At 40.3% G+C, this 22,565-nt stretch overlaps 1 protein-coding gene across 14 annotated transcripts in view; it reads left to right on the top strand.

Annotated features, from left to right (window-relative positions):
- Positions 1 to 22,565, top strand: part of SERGEF (secretion regulating guanine nucleotide exchange factor) — a 258,027-nt gene that overhangs the window by 97,825 nt on the left and 137,637 nt on the right. The gene's annotated exons all lie outside the window — the stretch shown is intronic.

Here is a 22,565-nt window from a genome sequence, read left to right as displayed (position 1 = left end):
GCTTTTTTCTTCAGATATTTTTTACACTTGTGTGTCTTACTGATACCATCTTAAATACTCTGGGTAGCTTTCTGCTTAATAAAAACATCTCAAGTAGGGATTGTTTGAGCTTTTGAGGTTGGCTTGACCATGAGTTGGGGTTTTTCACAAATGCACATTTTAAAGTCATCTTTGCTGCCCAATTTTTGCATTTTACAATGCGTTTTGGTCACATTCTTAAACTACTCTCTTTTAGTTAAGAAAGTCAGAAAAATCTTTTAAAAACTAAAGCTGAAGGCAGAGATGCTGACAGTGACATAGGTCTGAGAGATGATGCTGTAGGGAAACACGTGAAATATTGCAAGGGTGGTGATGAAACAGGGACGCTTCTGGGACAATACATGTATCCCTTGCATAGGTACAAAGCAGGCTGTAATTGCACAGTACTAAATGCATGCGTCAAAGCAGGCTTCTTGAAGCTTTTGTAAACCAAGGTGGATGGGGAATTGTTCCTCTAGCTTTCCATAAGGGCAGAACCTCTTTCCCCACTTTAGGAATTAGGACTTTGAACTTGAAGGTAGTGGAAATTATAGTGGAGAAAATCCGGAGGTATTAGCTGGCAAGCAAGATTGTTTCACTTACTAATAACAAAGAAGTTGCCATTTAAGCTTGCAAGCCTAGAGCAAGCTTTCAGGGTAAAGAGAAAGCATTTTTATTAAAAACCATTGGCTGTAGAGATGTGAGTATTTAAAAAACTATTAGGGCAAAAAAGTCAAACCAGAGATGAAAAGTTGGCATATTTGTAAAAATTACCCTTTACTTGTTTTTGCTTTTTGAACTTGTTTCACTCAAACACTTCTTTGTGGGAAGGAGGTAACAAAGTAATTAAAATAAAAGATACTTTTGAGACTCATTTCACTATTGTGCTTTTTCCTGTGCTTTTTGCAGAGTCTCTGAGGAGCAACCAGGCTAAACTGTGACTTTTATTATTTCTGAGAAATGTCTTTGCCTCATTTTATTTTCAGATTATTGGGCCTATTTGAACAGTGAGAAAGTGAGAAGAACTGAAAGCTATACTGAGCACAGCTTTAAGAGACATTTAACACAGCACATTTAACATTTCTTGTGGAGCAGTAAGAAAGGTTGATATATTCATGCTGATCAAGTAAATCAAACAGGAATCAGGTCAAGCATGTTAGTTGTTTATGGCATGGTTTCAAACATAACTGTAGTTAGCAGGAAGTTGAATAAGTGAGACACTACTGCTACATATAAAGGTCTTGGTGCCCATGAGTCTTTGAGGATCAAAATGCCTGTATTATCTATGTATTTGATCGTGATAGCTCTAAACTTGCTAAAAATGGTAGCACACCTGTCAGTGTTCTTAAAAACAAAGAAGCCCAACCAATAACTGCAACAAACCCCCCAAAAACTTGTGATTTTAAAAAAACTGTATGTTGAGTCCTTCTTGATATTTTTTTTTTTTTTTTTTCCAGACAAGATAGTGACATTTTCCCTAACTTAGTAAGTGTTCTGGCCTAAATACTCCTCCCCTCTACAAATTTAATGGAATAATTACCTTGAGAAGGTAATAGGTGATATATTGATTCTGGCTTAAACATTGCTTGTATATATTATAACACTGATTTGCTAAATTAAATGTTTTCTAGGACGGCCTTCACATGATGCCAGGAATTCATGTTATAGGCTTAGCTCTCTTCTCTCTCCCTTTTCTGCAGATTTAACATCTTACTATATCCCTGCTCTGTAGCCTTGTATTGGAACAAATTACTAGATTACTATGAAGTGATTATGATGGGGATCAAAGCCCAAGGCAATACGAGGAAGAGGTGAAACTGCTGGGCTGTTCTGTGAGTGTGAGGTGACAGCCATTGTACACCTTTTTTTTTTTTTTTTTTTGGAATACCTTCAGCCAGCTCACGTGATGCTGCACCACAGTGAACTTTCCAGTGCTTATACCAGCTGTGAGAGTGACCGCCAATGTTCTCTATGGCCCTTCCTTTGGCCTTCCCAGACCTGGGTTCCTCGGGGGAACTTTGCAAAATGTAACAGGTTCTTGTAGTTTTGATATTATGTGACCTGCAGTGCTAGTGACTTAAAAAACTATAAGCTGTTCTCCAATCTCTTCTTACTCACCTTGTAAAGGAGAATCAGGCTGTTCTGTGTCCCCCAGAGTACCACTGCCAATGAGACGTTCTGTAATGCAAGATACAATTCTTTTCTGATGAATGAAGGACATACATGGCTAGAAGATTTCAGTTTCCATTTTTCTCAGTAGGAAAGAATTTCCTGCCACTCAAGAACTTTGAATAGAAAGGACTCTGAACCTGAAGAGCTTTCTTTTTTTCCCCTGTGGATGATGCTCAGAACAACCTAATAAAACACGGGGAAATTCGTCTCTTAGGATACATCGTTAATCATCTCCCCTTCCTCCTCTTTAGGCATTTTGCTATTATTTTTAAAAAATATTTAACCCATCATGACCTTGGTGACAAATCTGAGTTGCTAAAAGATTGAACAAGTAAGCAGATGCTTTGCTGTAAATGCTGAAAATATTAAACTGGAGGTTGTCTTCTCTATGCTTTTGATTTTCAGTGACACCAGCTTCTGTCTTGCTGAGTTGAGGCATCTCAGATAAGGGCAGGATGACAAGCAACACAAATCCATATACTAGTTTATTTCTGAGTAGGGAGTTCACTTGTCTTGAAAGGTATATTTGCTTTGGCTTACAAACTTCCTAGGTTTTTTTCCCTGAACTGTTTCCTCCCATGTGCTTTCTCTTGTACTGTTTTTTCGATTCCGAACATTTCAAGGTCTTTTTAAATTGAATGAGATGAAAGGTGTATCTCTTAAAGCCCTGCAACGTGTTGTACTTCTAAATGAACACGAGACACTTGGTGTGTGTTGTGTCAATGGTGAAAGAAGTATGCACGCTTAAGGGGTAAGGACTATTTTGCAATGTACCCTGCTGAATTTTGTTGTATTAACAGAATCTTGGTAGCTGATACATTTGCCAACGTGTATTTTTTGTGGTATTGATTTAAAAAATGCTGACTTGCAAATCCTGTAAAATAAATTGTTCCCTAGTTTTGATAGAAATAATTAATAATTTGGTACTTTTCCCTGTTGATGTAATATAGTAGATCAAATCTGTGACCTTTACTTCAAGGGGAGTTCTGTAACTGACCCCTCCAAATGGGATTATTTCAGAAATCACAATTGCATATGAGTTCATCACATTAATGTGTGGTTCACATTGAACATGCAGAGTCCTGTATAATGTATAACACATTTGTAGCACTCTGGTTCTCTATGATGGAGACCCAGTGCATAGGTAATTCTGACCTTTTCCTAGAAGTAGATGCTTGCTTAGGCAAAAAAACTAAGTACTTTCTTTATGTTACTTTTGTACAGAGGAAGGGAAAAGTCTCACTAGTCTCTGTGCCCTACCATGAGTTGTTGGACAGCCTTCTCACAGTTTGATTTGTGGTCCCTGAACATGACTTTAGTCCCCTCTATTACAGGACTTTTTGGTGGGTAATGAAAGGATTCATACTTGGAGGCAACTTTTAGACATGCTTGTTTAACCTGGAGTCTTCCTTTAGTCTCAGTAGTGCAGTTCTCCTGCTCCTCCCCTCTAGAGGAATGCCAGGCAGGAAGAAGGCAGCTGCAAGTCTCCCTGTCTCCCTGTGCCAGAATGGAGACATAATCAGGTTAGTCTATGCTGCTTTTTTGGGTGCATCTGGCCAGTCATAACCTTAATGCTCATGTGAATTTTTTTCTGTAGGCCCAAAAGAGAAAGGATGTTAAAGGTATCAGGATTTTATATCCTTGTTGTTCTAAGACAACCCACCCTATTTTTAAGGGGTTTTTTTTTTTGGCCCTGAGACTCATTTTGCCACCTACTAATGAAAGGAGGCAGGAATCCAAATGTATTCTACTTACATCCAAGCCTTGTGTTGCTTGCCACTTACAGCAGGAGTAGTATGGTGGTTTGCTGTCACTCAGATTCCTTCAGTCTTGATAGTACACTGTTGATCAAGTTAACTGCCAGACAAGATTCTTCCTAGGTAAATTCTGGATACCTTAAAATAAAAAAGCCTGAATGCTACTATATAGCCCGTGTAGATTTGTTGAAGAAAGAAGCAGCCACTTTAATTTTTTTTTTAAGCACTGTAGTAAAGAAATCTTGTTCTGTTGACAAGTTCAGCATGAGTCTTGTGCAATACTTCTCTGTCTGCTTGGATCCTCCTCCTTCTACCATCTGCCACCTTCTCACTCTAAGGAAAGGAAACTCCATTCTGTCAAAGCAAAGTGCCAATGAAAAATGGGGAAGGACTTTTAAAAGCAGCTTTTGGATGAGACCATTCACTGAAATCAAAACAAATATAACCACAGCTCACTATAGTTTTGATCTGAATATCTAGCAAAAGGTTAAAGCTAACACATAGTAAGATGCAGTCCCTCTAGCAAAGGATGTGCAGTTCAAAAAGGCAGAAGAAAAAGAAGGAAGGAGAAAGGCAGAATCACTTACTAGTGCCCATGATCAGTGCTCCATGGCAACATGTTCCTTGCAAGGAAAAGAGCATAAATACCTATTAAGCAAAGGGATTCCCCAGCAAGCAAATTAAATGCCAGAAATGGAATAAGAGTTTGGTTTATTTTTTTCTCTAGGTAATCACGGTAGCTACCATTAAAGTATCATAATTGAAACGGATGCTCTATTACTCTTTTAAAGTATGAGATGTACCTCATTTTGAAGTATCCTGCTTCAGAAGATGTGTATTTCTGTATGCTTACACTTATTAGCTTTCTTACGCTTTGTGAAGCTGTTGCTTTCTAACTTTGAGGATTGTTTCCTTCTGCAAAGTCCTTTTGGTTGCTTCTGCCTGATGCTAACTTGCAAATTCAGTGTGAGCAGTTAAAGCCTAAGAACGATGAACTTGTATTACTACAGTGACTTTGAGCATTCATTTAAGTCCCCAGGGCTGGAGCTCAAACCTGGTAATTGTCTTGACTAGAAATGAATGTGCCGAGTTTCACCCTAATCCTTAGGAAGCATATGTCCACAACTGGCGATCTCTGCCCCTAAGAGTTAAGGATTAGAGAATTTCAGGACTGCTTTTGATAGTTCAGCTTGAGATATCAAAGTACGGCAGTGTAGTCACCTGCAAAACAATGATAGTAAATGTGCTTATGCATTCTTTATGGCTGGAATTCAGTTGGAAGATAGTTGGATGTCTGGGTCAAGGGCAGTAGAAATCAACAGTACTTTGTCTGGTAGAGATGCTAAGCCTGCAGGCTCCACAGCTGAGGGTGTTGAACAAACTGTGTGGTGCGTCTGAGGGTGCTAAATACGTGATGTCCTGCTTGAGTCACCGTGCCACACTCCCTGCTGCTGTGGGCACTCCATCTTACTCTCATCACAGATTTGTTGGGGACCATGTGGCCATGAATTAGATGGCTTTTTCATCTCCTCTGTTACGAGTTGTTTTAGATCCACACTCCTTGGCTGGCTGAAAGGTTGTTTTACTGTCCAGTATAAAGTCTTAGGTTATGTGCTCGTCCCCCCCAACCCTAAAACCTAAGCAAAAATTCAGTCAAAATTTTGTGACCTCCTTACAAAAGTGTAAGACATGTATGGGAGGGATTATATAGGTGAGAACTCTGTAGCTAGAACTTGTCTGAAGTCCAGTTTCTCTGCTTTATCCAGTGGGATGACTTGTTTTCTCATGTACTGGCTACACAGAAGAAAAGCCAAGCACAAAGCAAGCATTTTATCCCGTGAAAAGCTGGTTTCCAGTCTGTTATATAGCACTGTAAAATAGTTTATTGAGCTGCACTAGTGTTGGATAGAAGAATCAAGCTTGAAGTCGTTCAAATCATGTTGTAAGCTGTTAAACACTTGGCCAAGACAGTAAAATGGTGATGATGCTGCAGTACTGCAAGTCTGTAACTTGATGAATAAATGCCTTCTATAGTATAACACTTCTCTGTTTGGTATTCTGTACATGATGTGCAAAAATGAAAGGCATTTCTAGATGCAGAAGTTCAAAAAAATGTTTTTGTTCCCTTAATTTAAGCAAGCAAATCTTAAGCAGAAATTGCTTCCGTCTAATTAATTTTTTCCCCTCAGCTTGAGGTATATCTAATAGGTACATTCTCTATCCCTAAATATAGAGGAACTCCACTGAAGGAAATTGCTGGCAAACCAGTGCAAAACCATGTGATACAGTGGGAAAGTTAACTTTGGATTGCATGGTGCAATGATCTGTCTGTCTTTGTTTTGTTAGTTTTGTTTTAGTTTGTTTGGTTTTTTTATGGCTGATCCATGGCTCAGAAGAGCTGGAGTTATTAGGTTAGAGTTATTAGGTTGTCCCTAGCAAGAGCAATAGCTAAAAAGCCCCCATGGAACTGTGCCAGATTAAGTCTCTCTGGAAACGAACTTCACTCTCTTCTAATCTAGTCAGCTGCCATCAACCCTTTGTAACTGTAAGTATAACTTTAAGGCTTGATCTCTTTCAGAACTAGTGAACCTGTGTCTGGCAGCTTTAAAACATGGATGGTGCATGTTCTTACTGTTCTGGAATGTTTCTGGTGTACACTTTCATGGTAAATGAGATGCATGACACTTGCAGGGAATGCGAGTGATTTCAGCCAAGATTTTTAGAGTTATTTTAAGATTATTTTTTGTACACACATGTCTTTGGGGGCCTAACTTCTTGAGTTTTTAAGGCAGTCTGAATTCCATCACAGTGGATGATAATCAAGCTCCTTATGGTGTATCAGACTGCTGGCTTTGGGTATTACTTTTCAAATTTTTACTGTTTTCATATTCTGATGATGCAGGATGATTATATGGTAGTAATCCCCAATTATTTCTTACTTTCTGTCCAGATTGCAGCCTCTTTGTTACATAATTGTAAACTATTTATGCTAATTCTAATGGCAGAACCAGGTATAGCCAGGCAGTTGCTTTGTAACTTAAACCCTTAGAGGAAGCAACTGGATTATTTGTAGATGAGCATGATGTATTGACCCAGATTCGTGGACCATTTCCATGCATATCTGTATGTGTACAAAGGTGTGAAAACAGATGTACAGGAATAACTTTTGGATGTCTTTTGTCTCTTTTTCATTCATGTTCCAGGACTACATTGCAATAACTTCGTTTTTATCTCTTCATATTACAATAATTTAAAATATTAATACTTAAAATAATGTTCATTCCCCTTTTAATGAAAGGCCAAGCAGTGACTGCTAGTCTAGAATATAGTAGAAAGTATTTCTAAGTATTTCTGGGTCTGGTTCTGAGATTCAACCAATTTGTAGCTGTTTTAAGGAGGGGATAAAATAGCTTTTAATTGTCTCACTCCCTATTGCTCTTTATCAGAAGGGTCTGAGTGATCCTCAAAGTAAAAGAGATTCTCAAGGCCTTTGTTAATGATGCATTCCAAGCTTACATTGCAAGCTAAATAACTTCAACCCTGCACTCTTTAATCTCAGCTCTACTTATCCACTCTGGCACTAAAAAGTCTTGAGTGTAGCTGTATTTGATGATCTTCCGAGTTGTGTCAGTTGTGATTCACTGTTGAAAAGTTCAGGTGCATTGTTTTGTGTAGTTTGGACAGTCAGAGCGACAGAGACGTGACAGCGAAGTTCATACTAGTGTTTGTAAGAAACCATTCAGTGACAAAAGAGTTGCAGTTAGATGGATCACTTCTGAACAGAGGGGGAGCAGATTTCTCTGTGGGGTGCTATGGAAAAATCTGAGGGTCTGATTAAGGTGGGTGTTTGCCTTTACAGAGGGCATAAGATAACCCATTTAATTGTTTCAGTAAAAGTACAGCTGAGCTTTTGATCTGGATGTAAAGCAATTAATTTCTGTAATATTTTTGTGAGGGTAATAGTAATTGGGCATTCCTTTAAAACTCATCTGGTCTGACCCTCACAAATTTGGTGTCGTCTTCTCGGTGTCCTCCTTTGTGTCTTCCCAAAACTACTTTAGTTTTATATTAGCATTGCCTGGATGCCTTCCTAAAGCTGAGTGTCTCTTGCTGTTCTGGATCATCTGTGGTTTCACTTCCAGAATCAGACTGGCACTTTGCATAGAATATTTAGCCATGTTGTTATTTTGATAAAACAAAGTCATCTTAAGGATAGTTTCAGCTTTCTTGTCATGTGTTGGTGCTGCTGCTCTTCATGGTAATCAGACTGCAACAACTGGCTTTCTTGTGCAAGTCAATGCCCAACAGAAAGAAGATGGAGTCTGTAATCATTCATAGTAGTGGATGTTTCTTCAGCGTACCGCAAGCTGCATCGCACAAAAGGAGCACTGGTCTGTAAATAAGTAAAAGACTTCAGCCTCCAGCATGCACAAATCCTCTGTGTTCATCAGTGGGTTGGTTCAGAACAGCAGCAACAAGGGAGAAGGGGGAAACAGGCTTGTAAAAAGCACAAAATGTGCTTCACTTTCGTAATAAACCAACAAGGTGTTTCTCCTCTGAGAATCATTCTGCCAAATTTGTTCTGCCTTCTATCTTTATCATGTGAGGCTGAAATAGGTGTCCCTTCCAATCCCTAACATTCTCTGATTCTGTGATCATAAAGATGACCAAGAAGAGGGAAGTATGCTGGCCAGATTCAAGACAAATAGCTGAAGTGACATAGTGAGGCTTCCAGAATGCATTTTATAGCCCTGAGAATGAGGAAAATTTGCATGAGCACTTAACCAAGATTTGCATACACTGCTTATTCTCCATAAAGCACTTAAAATTCATCCTTATATAGCTTTGTGCTTCTGGAACAGTCATACCAAAATGTAACTAACAAACAAGTTAGTTACAAACTAGACCAAAAGTCTAGTACCTTAAAGGACTTCTCATCTTAAACCAAGGTGCTCCTTCAACTCTGAATGCATAGTAAGTGGATCTCAGTGATGATCCTGCTTATTTCTGACCTGTTTTACAAGTACTTCTGCTCTTCAAATGTGATATTTAAATGCAGTGACAAAACTAAAAAGGTGGAATATGTTGCAGTGGTCAGAACGTTCTCTCAGAAGTGACTCTGAAAAACAGCTTCAGTGGCAGGTTTTATTTAATCATCTGTGTTATGCTGTGGTCCAAATGCAAGTTCCTGCATTATCCTGGGATATAGCAATGTCCAAAAAACAGTGTAGCTCCATGTAATCGCAGTGATTAGCTGTGTTTATGTTTGTATTATTTCATATTCAGGGTTTATATTTATGGTTTCAGTTTAGATTGAGGCTGAGTACGAATATTGCACTAGGTTTGCTCCCTGCGCAGAGGGTAGAGCCTCAGGGGTTAGCGCAGCCCTGGGGGTTACCATTGTTGGCTTCAGGGCGGCAGGAGACTCTCCCCTCCACAATCTATAGCCATATCTGTGTCTGGGCTCTTTACAGACCTGGCAGGGATCTGGGTTGAAGGGGCACATTGTCAATGGCCACTCCTCAGCTATGTCTGAACATTCAAGCCTTTGCTGGGGTGTAATGCCTCGTAAGATCATTAAATCTACCTGTGAGTGTGTAGATCAACTTAAACTATGCCTGATGCTTTTCTGTTTAGAAGCATTTAATTCTGCATATTTTAGAAGCATGTTTATCCAAAGGCCTCCAGAGATGCCTTTCATGGTTGGATGCAGATAATTGAAAGTTGGCTGCTTTCCTGCTTCTGGATGTCAGATAGCCTTTCAGTGAACCTGGCCCTTTCAGAGGTATCTGTTCCCTGTGGCACAGTGCTGGGAAGCTGTAGCTCAGAAATGATTTGGAAATTTCAGTGGCACTGATGGCTCTTTACCATGCCAAGGATTTAAGAAACCTGGCTTGCAGCCCTAAGAGGCAGGACTGACCTTGGGTTACCCGAGGTTCAACTACATGGCTAATTAAGTAATAGAAGAAATCTGACAAATATGTGACTAATACATGGGGATTTGCCTAATGAAAATAACATCACCTCCTTCCCAAATAGCTCCCATGCAACATTTAGCTACATAGCATACTGCTGTTTTATGAATGAAGCAAGCGAATTCCACAGCAGTCTTTGTGCACGCTTCCCACCCTGTGTTTGGCTCACAAAAAGAGAATTATATTTTAGTGTTTTATAGATGACATAAAAAATACACGTGGTACGTAGGTAATACTGCTGCTACACTAGATAAAATGTAAGTTCTTATTCTTGCAGAAGGTTCCTTTTCTGTGAACTGAAAGTGTCTTGTAAATGTCAGGGTTTGCCAGGAAGTGACCAAAAGCAGGAGAGTAGATTCTACGGTAATACTATTCCATTCCTTATATTCATCATGTCTTTCTCAAGTCATGAGGAGGCAATGATGGCATATAATTTTGATACCTGATAAAGTAGTCTCATTTGGTCAGGGTAAGAATTTTTAAGAGCTGAAAATGCTACTTTAAATGAATTCTCTGCTTGTAGTTAACAGGAATTCATCCTAAAGAGCCAAATAAGCATATTATTTTGTCATGGCTAGTAAGATTTTCCATATAAATTTAAAAGGAGAGTAATTTTCCCATTCCTGTTTTAGAATGTTCCTTTTTCTGCCTTTATAATTTTGTCCATTTCCTCATTAGTGCTCCTTTCAGAGCCCAAACATGCCAACAGTGACACCATTATCAGCCTGAAATAAATGAACAAACATTCTCATCTTCAGTTGTCGTTTGCCTATGACAGCTTTTTTTAAATTTGCAGCTGCTGGAAACTAAGTCAGATAAGACAGATTTGCAATCGATGATTTGGCACCTATATCTTGCAGATACTTTACAAATGTTCTCATAGGTGTTAGGAAACATGGGGATTTCTAAGGGGGTCTTTTCACTGAAGTAGAGTTTCTGGAGAAAGAGAGAGCGAGCATGAGGCAAAACGCTGACAGCAGCAGGAGGTATCCTGCTGGTTTAGCATTTGTTTGCCGTGTTCAAAATGGAGCATGAGATGGCAGCTAATTCTTTTTTCACCAAGCGTGAATATGAGCTGACAGCCTCGTGCACTCTTCTGTATATTCTGAGCAATGCTAGTTCCAGGGGCTCCTCAGCCTCGAGGGTTTTTCTCTCCTGGAAGAGGCGGAGGTGGGACTTCTTGGCCACAAGGAGCAACTTTTGTTCTTCCCAGCCTTGATCCATTCCAAAACCAGCTTCTCAACTCAGAGTGGAAGGTCAAACTGCAGTATATCCAAGTGCTGCAGTGACCAGTGCCTGGCTTTGGATGGGCATTCAGGCAGGTGGACTTATGTGCCCACCACTTGCAAAAGTGACCAAGCATGAAAGGCACTGTGGGGTGTGGGTGTAAAAATGTCTTATTGAATTAGGTACCCGCATGCCACTTCACCTAACGTGCGTGCTTGCTCAGGTCTCAGAGTGCCTCTTTTGTCTTTGTGCCAATATTTCTGTAATTTATAATTTGCTATGATAGAAGTTAAGATATGGCAGTTTGTTTAATTAGTACCTCTGAGTGGTGTGGGCTTAACAGATGGTTGGTAACAGTCCTAAATTTTCTTAGATGCTGAAACACAAAAGACTTGATTCGGCAGCTCCCAGCAGTCAGGAGATAGTGACATGCAGAACCCAGCCTAAATGATGAACTGGTTGAAGTTTTAAATGGTAAATTGCATGGTTTGGGACTGAAATATATTTTGAAAAATCTTATTTAGTTTCATTTTGTCTTTGACCTTTAGCCCAAAATGGATTACATATTTCCTACTCTTTCATCAAAAATTCAGTAGCAGTGGTGCGTGTGTGTTTCCACTGCACTTTTAAGTCCATGTTAGTGGATCCAGGCACTTGGAAAGCCTCACAGATTTTATCTTAATGATCCGTAAAGAGCAGTTTAGCTAGGCCTTGGAAGATTTCAGAGCTTCATAAACCATCATTCTGTTTTTTGTTTTGGCAAGTACTCAGTTGGTTTGCAAACTTATACTAAATTTTGACTTGCAAAGTGTGATATTAACTATAGTCAAGAAGGTTCAGATACTTCCACACTGCTGACCATATTGTTAATTTAGGTAGTTAAATACTTATGCAAATGATCTTAGTTTCATGTGCTATGATTGTAGAAAAGTGGCGCAAGAAGCTTATTTTCACTTGTATTGAGCATCATTGCTTGAGTACTGTTGTTGATTATCTTGCTAATACTAACTTAGCTGACATTCCTGTTAGTTATCTGGCCTGTTGAATAATCTATCATATGACCTCGGAGTATTTTGATCGTGGCTTTCTGAGAATAGTTTTATTTCTATACATGGGATTTCTAATAGAGGAGGGTGCTATACAGCAGAAGTATTACTGGGAGAGTTCAAAGAGAGAATGAAGTAATGTATCTTTGAAGTGCAGTGACTGCATTAAAAGTATTCCAACTTAACTCTTTTTCAATCTTATAAGAAATAAAAAGGCAGTTACTGCTATCTCGGAGAAACTAAAGGTCTAAAAGAATATCCTGTTGAGAGGACTTGTTAGTTATGCAGGCTGAAACTGTGAAACATGCTTATTCTTATAAAAAGTAATGAGGACTCCATGGCTTGATTCTGTAAATAACTTAACACCCATCTCTCTTGCATTCTGGTTACTAACAGGCCTTTCAGAAAAGAACATGTTCATTTAAGAACAACTGTCCACATATGCCAGGCACCTCTGGTGTGTCACCTGTACCCTAGGACCTGATGATACTGAAGTGGGTAATAAACCTTTGGAAAATATATATCAACAGACCAACTTCACCTTGACCTACTAGCTAGAAATAATAAAATAGTGTATATGTATATATATATATTTTTTTTTTTTTTTTTATTTTTTTTTTTAAATACCTGGTCAAGCCCTAGGAAGATGTTGAAAATCTGGAGCTCAGGATTACCAGAGAAGCAGACCCAGGCTGCTTTGCAGTGTGTGTTCTGCAACTCTGCAAAAAATGGGAAACTGCACCTTGGCTGGCAAGGCTGGTTCCCTCTTCCTTCTGTGAGCACACTTCATATATCCTTGATAAGAGACTGTGTGGTTCTCCTTGTAGTGATGGGCCATATGTATTTCAGCTCATCTTTATCAGCTGGGGAGGACATGGGTTTCTCACACAAGTTGTGACCCACAGTGCCTCTGGCATCTCAGTAGATGACACCAGCTGAAACTCAGGCAGAGCTGAGACGGTTTTGTCCCCTCAAGACATTGGATTTTCTCTCTGACAAGAAAGCCCAGATTTGGCAGATGTTATCTTGAGAATAGCAGGAATTGAGAAACTTGGTTTCATAACTAAATAATGATAAAGTTAGGTTAATGAGGACAGGAAGCATTTGAATGGTTCAGCTCTGTGTGCATCTGCTGCATAGTAAAAAATTCCCAACAGAATTTGCAGTGATTGAAGCAAAAAGCTGACATGAAGTCAGTCAGTTGTCTTTGATCTTTGTGTTTGTTTTTTTGGTGTGTTTGTTTAAGATTTGGAAGCTATTGAAGTAATGAAATGAAGATGCGATAATAGCCCAGGGAAACATGCTTATGCTAGTCTTATTCTGTCTAGCTCAAATAAAATAGCAAGGACATAGCATATTCTATGTTTGTTCAGTATTAAGCGTGAAGTGGTCGATAATAACTATTTCAGTCTCCTGCTTAGGATCCCTGTAATAAGTTCTTGCTCTGTCCAATTCATGCCTTCCTCTTCCTCTCTCTTTTAAGTAGCGTTGTGTCTTTTGGGTCTAAATTTGCCAGCTTGCTTCATAGTGCGATAATCATGAGATGGTTTGGATTGAGAATTGCAAATATAGGGTCTTGACCTTTTGAAAGAAGATGTTGTCTTTTTGACTCAGAACATTTTGACTTACTCCCTCTTGTCTCGTGCCTTCCTAGACTTATCTTAGTGAGGGGGCTAATGAGAAATGGCTGTTGTTCCTGTTAGGTGTTTTGTCAATAGAGGTCATAAGGGCTGCTATTTCATCACTTGTAACATTGAATGCCTTTGAAAACGTATTTTGCAAGAAAAATATTGAAAAACGTATTGTAAGTATGGGCAAATGGGAAGCCAAGCCAAGCATTTACGTGATTCTGTGATTTATATTCACGACGCAATGTAAATAATTAGGTTTGGGCTTAAACTGCATTGCAGAAAACATTTCATTCATTTTAGGCAAAATGATTTGTGTCTTTCTTTTTATCCATATGAGAAGACTGGCTGCATCCCTGGCAGTGAATAAGTTAACCTACTTAGTGTTTTGTGTGTAGGCAGCATGCAGTTCCATGAGATTGCAGTGGGCAATGAAGCAGCAGAATTCAATTTGCAGCAGTGACCTAAGAGGGACTATTTTTAGTAATAAAATAGGTCAGGGGATGTGGTAGTGCAGACTGATAAATGAACAGTCTTCCCCTTCACTTGTGGGGCTTGTTTTTGTTCTCCAATATAGGAGCTTTGTGATGGGGGAAATGAGATTCAATACTGTCACATGATTAGTGTTAGAATTTTTTATTGTGAAGCAATTGCAGGAAAAGCACTAAGTTTTATTTTAGTGAAGAAGAATATAATTAACTACTTTGCTTAGGGATCCATGGAAGGCAAAACCAACTAGGGAGCCGGGTGTTTTGAAGCCATTGCTCAAATCTGGTTTTAGCACTGCTGGAGATCTTATGTTGTGGTGCTGTCCATGTGAGAAGTTGTTCTTTCTCTTTCCACTCTATTAGCTGTTCCTATGTGCTTTTTTTTGCTCCTTTCTGTTACCGGTTTGCTTTATCAGTGATTTATGCAGATGAGCGCTAGCATCTTCCTCTCAGGATGTCAAAGATGAAGCACAGCTTTATTCCGTTTCTTTGAGTCTGTGGGCGCTTGGAGGAAGCTTGCGAAGGATCTGTTCAGCTAGTTCTTGTGACAGCAGTCCAAGTCTCTTTTTTTTTTTTAGTATTATGTTACTTGACCTTTGCATTTCCACTCTCCTTTGGTTTCTCTGATTTCAGAGCAAACTTGGAAAGCACCTCTTGCCAGCTTGTGTGGCGATACAAACTATCCTGTTGTTAATTAGCGGTGTGGCGAAGTCCCTATAGCTCTAGCCACAGAGCAGCGCACGTTGATACCGTAAGAGCAGCAGAAAAACAGTAGCTTTGGCCCTAAAGCCTTTTTTTTTTTTTTCCCCTGGAAAAAGAATGCTTAGCAGGAAGTAAGGGATCTCCACTCCTGGTTGTAGCTGAATGGGTATCAGTGTGTCACACCACTTAATGAAGTACAGTTGTGGGATGCTCAGGCTGTTGCTGAAGCTATCTTCAGGAGTTAATGAGCCCTAATGAGCCCTGGTGAGATGCACTGGGATGCCCAATTCTCCTGCTTTGGAACTAAGCAGATATCTCCCTGGGGGCTGCTTAATGTTCTGTGAATGTACACGCCTGTGCTGGTGCTCATTTGTCCGTTCCTGTCTTAGGCTGCGCTGTGAAGCACAGATATGGTTGTATGACATGGGGGAGAGATGCCCTTAAACTTCCCTTTACTTTCATCTTCCGTTCTAGCAAAATGTGTTTAGTATTCTGACCTGTCTAGTTAGGAGTAAGATGAAGTACTATCTAGCAGAGTTTTTATAGTGCTTAAAAATCCTTGGATAATATCACTTTGATATCATATTTATAAGGAAAGTAAGCTAAACATTGATCACTGGCATAAAAATTGTAAGCTCAGACTGTCCTTGGCCCTTTTTTTTTTAAGACAGCAAGTTAGTTGTGTGTCATCCTCTAGAATAAAAAAGGTTAATAAACAGCTAAGTAGTTTGTGTTTCTAACTTGTGTATTTTTCTACAGAGGTGATCTGTTTCTGTATTGTAAATAAGCACTGCATACCTCAGATAACCAATAAAGAGCCATGTCACTTGATATGTGAAATTCATGTAAAAAAAAAAACTTCCAGTGGGATCAATACAGTGGAGATATTCTCAGCAACACTCTAAGAAACTTGAGGGGGGGCTTTTGATCACGTTCCATAATCAGTGTAATTTAATGTGCTTCTAAGGGACATCTTTTAGTAAGAATACGCTATCCTGCACTTTCCTTTCTACAGAAAAGGCCAGTGATTATTTTTTCTTTTTTTTTTTTTCTTGTTAATCTGGTTTTGCAAAAGAAAGCTTGGCAATATCATTGAATATAAACTGAGTCGTTTGGTCTTTCTGTCCACCTTACTCATCATGGTAGCTGGGAGTTCATGACAGTTTACAGTCTGTTCACTGCACACGTGAGCCAACTCAGGTAAGCAGAGCACACTTAGCCAGGAGCTCCTTTATTGGGTGTGCAAGGGGAGAAATCCACAAATACTCACAGGCTCTCTTCTCAAGAGTTTATAACACTACAGTCCACCCTCCCCATCTTCTCCTGCCCTATAGTTTACTGGCCTGTCCAGTATCTGTGATGTGCTGTGCTATGTTCCTTAAGGTAAATACCATAAAATGGAAAGCTTGCACTCACAAGGTAACTGGTCCCATCTTTTTGCTTATTAGCATTTAATGGTGGTTTTAAATTTAGAGGATGGTTTCGACTTTTGCTCTGCATTAGGAACTAATTTATTTTAATGAATTTTTGAGAACTCTTGCTTTTCTTTGTTTCTTGTGTTTTCTCAGCATGACTGAATGAAAAAGCAATTAGTGCCAAAATAACAAGCTGGGAAGATGGCTTGCTTTCTCTAGTGTGAAATAATGTTTAGTGTAGGTATCACTAGTCTGATTGTGTGCGGTGCGTTACAGTGCCTTGCACTGGAATTTATTTCCTACTTATTGAGGGAGTATGGAAGGTGGCGGGGAGAAATGAACTGCAGCATCTGACAGTATGACAGTCTGGTAGGAAGTCGGTGGTTCTGTGACGATGCTCAGTGTCTCTTCAGATTATGAGTAATTCCAGCTTCTTTCTGCTTTATAGACAGGTGTAAGTAGAGCTTTATGTTTAAGACCATTTCCTTGGCCTTGAGATTCCTGTACACAGGAAACAAAACTGGCTATGCAGTGGGCTTTTTTTGCCCAGTGTAAAAGGGACTGCCTTTGACAGAGGTGGAGGCATTTTTGTGTTTTTCTTTAATCTTGATGTGTGCGCCTGCAAACCAGGCTAGCTTGATGTGGTGGGTTGACCCAGGCTGGCTGCCAGCCACCCACCCAGCCGCTCTCTGCCTCCCCCTCCTCAACAGGACAGAGGGAGAAAATAAGATGAAAGAGCTCATGGGTTGAGATAAAGCCGAGGAGATCATTTGCTAATCAGTGTCATGGGCAGAACAGACTCGGCTTAGGGAAAATTAATGTAATTTATTGCCAATTAAAATAGAGTTGGATGGTGAGAAACAAAGGCAAAAACTAACCCATCTCCCCTGCCCCACCTTTTTTACCTCAGGCTCATCTTCCCTCCTTCATTCCCAACTCCTCTGCCCGGGGAGGCACAAGGTGATGGTGAGTGGAGCTGCGGCCAGCCATGATGGTCCCTCTCCGCCCTCCCTCCTCCTCACACCTTCCCGGGCGGCCAGAGGGGGGATCCCTGCTCCGGCGGCCGAGCTCCCCCTGCCCCTTCTTCCCCTCGGGCCTGGCTGCCAGCAGGGCTGTCCCTCACCCTCTGTCCCTCAATCCTCACTGCAGTGCAGCGCTGTGCCCTTTTCTGGAGAGCACTTTCGCCGAGGTGCTGACAGGCTGCGGTGCCCTGTGGTGGGGCCGCTGAGGAACCAGCTGGAACTGGCTGTGTCCAGCCCGGGGCAGCCCCTGACCCCTCTCCTCACAGCGGCCACCCCGCTGCTCCCAGCACCTGGGCACACGTGGCAGCTCTGTTAGGCTCTGAGGTACCAGCAACCAAAAGAGGTAAGAGAGGCAGTGTCTGAAACAGCAGTGGAGTTATGTAAATCTTTAGAACAGTAGTTTAAAATAAAAAAAAACAACAAAAACCCCCCCAAAACCCGCCACTTGGATAAACACTAGGCTGAGATATTGGAGAAACAGATCCTGTTCCTGATGCTGTCGCTAGTACTACTCCTTTTTCATTTGAAAAATGGAGATAGTGATACATGATCTCCTTTGGAGGCTTCAGAAGGAAGGATGTATATTCATCAACTCCAAACTTTTAATCTAATCTTTCCGAAGTAAGGTTTTAATGGGAAATTTTGGACTGGCCTTGGCCTTGAGGTGTGTAAAAGGAGACGCGTGGTTTGATCTGACTGTGTGCTGTTCAGAAGGAAAATCCTGGCTTTCTGTATTCTACATATCTTTCCAGCCAAAAAGCTAAGAGTGAAAAAATAAGACTTTTGTCATCACTCTGAAAAACCCAGGCCTCTTTCAACTGAAGGTTTCCCAGAACAGGTAGCTCCAAAGTTTGCTTGAACACTGTGGTTGTAACCCAGAGGTGGAAAACATAGGATTTTCATGCTAAGTATGTCCAAAGCCAGTTTATACTTAAACAGTCATTTTTTCCTCTTGCTTTATGTGCATGCACACACATTGGAGCAATGGGGAAGCTGAGGCATGGAAAGAGGATGAGATCTGCCTGTGTTACCTACTAGTAGTTCAGCAGGAATGCCAGGAATAGAAACCATATCTCTGAGTTTCAGGTCAAGTCACAGGTAAAACTTGTCCCTCTACTTCTCCCTTAATTGCTGCTTTTTCAGCTCTTTTGTGTAGTGACTGCCTGTGTTCACTGACATGCCTGTGTCCCAGCCCTCTCCATCATAATATGGTCACAGCGGCTGGATTATCAGAAGAGGGTGGAAGCACAGCCCCACAATGTGGCATAAGCAATGGATTCTGAGCATTACTGGTAGAGTGACAGGACCTGCAAAATTAATATGCTAGCTGGAAAATATAAAATGTATCTCTCTCCTTCCTTTAGGCTCTGATTCTTCTCGGGGCAAAGCGGTGCCTGCAAATAAGTGTTTCTGGTGTTGTGTGTCACTCCTAGGTGTATTGCCTAAAGGAGGCAGCTTGTCTAAGAAACAGACGAACAGCATTGTGTTGGCTGCAAAGGGTAGCAGACTGTGTCCTACCAGCAAAGTCACGGTGTCCTGAGGGGACCCTTATAACTGATACTTTTTTGCTGTGCCTAAGATAAGAAATCCTGTGGTGAATTCCAAGGCAGATGTAGGTAGATTTGCTTATACTTAAGGCATTTTGGAGAACAGCTGCACCCAGGATAAGGACAGGTCATTGTCTCTACTTACTATGTGGGGAGCAGGCAGTCTGCAACTGGGCAACCATTGCTAGGGTCAAAATATACAGGGCAAATTCTACTGGAGCAGCAAGCTTATTGACTTCCCTAACATATTTTACAAAATAATCATTGTTGGGGGTTTCTCTCCCTCCCTCCCTCCACTCCCAATTATATTTCATCACTTTTAACTCCTACTATTCTGATACAGAGCTGGATGAATTGAGGATGTTAGGGCTTTTTTTTGTGCAAAAGCAGTACATAGTGCTTTAGTGGACTCTTCCTGCTCTCCTGCCTACTGCCCTGCTGATCTGCAGGGCTAACCAGAGCTAGCAGCAGCAAGGCGCAGTGCTCCAAGCTGCCATTCACCATCCTCCCAGGAGAAGTTTGAGTTAGAAAAGGGAGAAGCTATTTTTGTGCATCATCTTAATTGATGAATGTCAGGGGTTTGTCCAGTGTATGTGAAGTTGCCTTGCTGCTGTTTAACGTGTGTAGTTAACTTCTGTTTTTTGTTGTGGGTCTGTTGACTTACCTCTTAATAGACACCTGGAAAAATTTTTGTTTCAAAATCTGTATGTATGTCTTCAGCCCAAAATCCACATCAGTAATATCACAGGCAAGATTTTTACAGAAGGACCAGGGTGCTGTGTTTGCACTTAGACCTGATTTTGCTCTCTTGGTGCTCAGATTCACATACCCCTGGGTGTACCTACACATGATTTTATGCTCAGGTACAGGTATGTCCTCTTTCTAGCTGAGTTCTTTTTTTGTGGGTTTCTTGGGGCAGAAAGCATGCATCTCTTTTCCTGTATTTGTACAGGGCCTAATGTGGCAGGGCCTTGGTTCATGTTTAGATTTGTAGGTGCTGGCATGCAATACTGATAAATGTTGGGTAAGTGTGGACTAAAGACTTGATCACAGCAACGTATCCATGCAGGTGGAAACTGCCTTTTGAAAATTTGGCTCAGAAATGATATATCAATTACGAATGAGAGTACATGTGCATTTTGTTGCATGCAGGGAAGGTTTTGGCTATTGTTGAAACTGTTTGGGAGGAGGAAAATTGGTTTTATTCCCAGGTTTGGAGGTGACTTGAAAGGATTTATGTCAAATTAAAGATCTTGCTGTGCAGAGACTTTGATTAATAAATTCACTCAGGACTCATAGATGCAATAATTGTAATTGAAGGCAAGGTTTTGATCATGAGTCACCTTGTAGGGGCTGTCCTCACTGCTCTCCTTGAGAAAGTGGAAATCTGGAAGAGAGGAATTTGTGTGACCTTTCATTACCAAGCTGGCACTAGAGATTGGCACTAGCTAGACCCTGCTGTTGGAAAAGGCCTGGAGAATCAGCAGAGTCCTTTGTACTCAGTTGGTGTTAGTTGAGGTCACAGGTGTGTAGAAGTTGTATCCAAAGGGAAAAAAGCAAAGCAATAAACATGATTTCAGCACAAAGGAGTGTTGTAGAAACGAGGTGGCCAGGGCGTGTCAGGCAGCTTTGTCCTTCAGTGGCCCTCTAGATTTCAAAAGTTTAGAATGGGAGCATTGTTTGGAGCTTGCAGAGAATCCAATCTTACTAGGAGAGAACAGTCTTGGTTTCTGCCTCTTCTACATAAATTTGATGATGGGTTTCTACGAAGAGCACACGTAGCTCCTGCATTGAAGCGTGCGGTTGCAAAGTTCAATGGAAGCAGTATCCGGATGTTCCTAAATTTTTTGTGAAAGGTGGAGACAGTTGAGGGAACTATTGGGGGGATAATAGATGAGCTTTGTGGAAAAAGGCACTTGCAACTGAAAGGCAAAGCAAGTTTGATTCTATTTTTCAGTCTTCAGTTAAGCTGCTGTTTCTTTTCTCAGTAGTCTCTTGCTCTGAGCTTTTCCAGAGTTACTGTTTCTTTTAATTAGGCCATTGTTGCACACAATATTGAATAGTAAGTAAAAACTTTCAAAATGTCTTTGATAAAATTTTAAGAAGTTATCCTTGAGTCTGTAACTCAAGGGCCCCATGGGTCCCCGAAGGAAAGAGAGTACGAGAGCTTAAGGCAGTGATAACTTTCTGAATGTCTGATATCTCTATGTACCAAGTTTGACGCACAAAGGGAAGAGCTAGGACCATTTCTGGAAAGTTAAAGTTATTAACGTACTAATAACTTAGTGAATACTCACAGGCTTTTTTTGACCCATAAAGTAAATCATCTGATATTAATTTCATTCAGAATTAGAAACCTGGAAAGAACAATATGTTCTTAAGCAGTATTCTTGAATGACACTTAAATTTTAAATAACATTAAGCTATATTGTAAATGGTTAAAAATTAAAGAAACAACCAATTGGTAATGTAGGCCTTGAGCAAAGTACAGTATAAGAAGCACTGAAAAATGTTTCTCTGCATGATTAAGAGAGTCTGGTTTGCTGGTTTGATTTATTGGCTGGCTGAATGAATTCATTAATTGTGTATGACTGCTTTTATTTCTGTGTGGTCATTTTTCAATTCAGATTTCATTACTGGATGAGCTTTTCCTAGGGATGTTCTTATCATCCAAAATTAAATACATGAAAATGTTAGGGAGGCTCAGCCCTCCCCTTTTATATCAATATTTTTCATACTATGGTTTTACAAACTGCAGAAAAATTCACTTAGGCTGTGATAACCTAGGTTTTGTCTGCACGCGCTCATTACTTGGACACGAAAGGATTTTTTCTTGTTGCAATATATGCCATGTTCTGTGTTTATGTTTTTCAAAATAGTGGGGTGGAACTAGAAAACCTTTTTTAATTAAATGATGAAAAATGAGACAGAGACTTATTTCTGAAACACTTTAGATGTATATAAAGCACTCAACATTCAAGTACCATTGTAACTACATTTGTAGAATGAGAGGTCTAAATATGCAGATCAGTGAGAAGTAAGGACAGATAACATTTGTAAGAAATCAAATGACTTAAGAGAGATCCTGAACATCTTGGCTTGTAGTTTGAACACTTTTTTATAGGAAAGACTCATTTCCTGGACAGCTTGCAAACAGTATGGTTGGAAACACTCCTCTCTTCAAGGATCTTTATGCTTTCAGCTGCATGAAGAAGAAGCACTTAAAGAAGCATTTAATACCACTGTTGCCTACAGCTAAAGATGCTGTTCCAGGGTATGGTTCATCTCCTGGAACGCATCGGAGCAGAACCTCCATGGCCTTGCTGGTCCTTCTAGCGAGAGGGCAGCAGTCCCTGTATGGGCTCTGGGTCCGTAAGAACAGTGGTGTGGATATGGCTATTATGAATTTATTTCATTCTAAAATATGTTCCTAAAAGTGAGAAGAAAAGAGAGTGTAGGTGTTCTTCCTTTTCTTTCTTAGCCCGCATCTTTGGCTTGTGTGTCTGCAAGTAGAAAGCAGAGCTGTTAAAGACTACAGAGTGAGGACTATGTCATCTCTCCCCCTCAG

The sequence above is a fragment of the Nyctibius grandis genome, chromosome 4, assembly GCF_013368605.1.
Source record: "Nyctibius grandis isolate bNycGra1 chromosome 4, bNycGra1.pri, whole genome shotgun sequence".
Taxonomy (NCBI): domain Eukaryota; kingdom Metazoa; phylum Chordata; class Aves; order Nyctibiiformes; family Nyctibiidae; genus Nyctibius; species Nyctibius grandis.
This window is presented reverse-complemented; position numbering and strand designations above follow the sequence as displayed.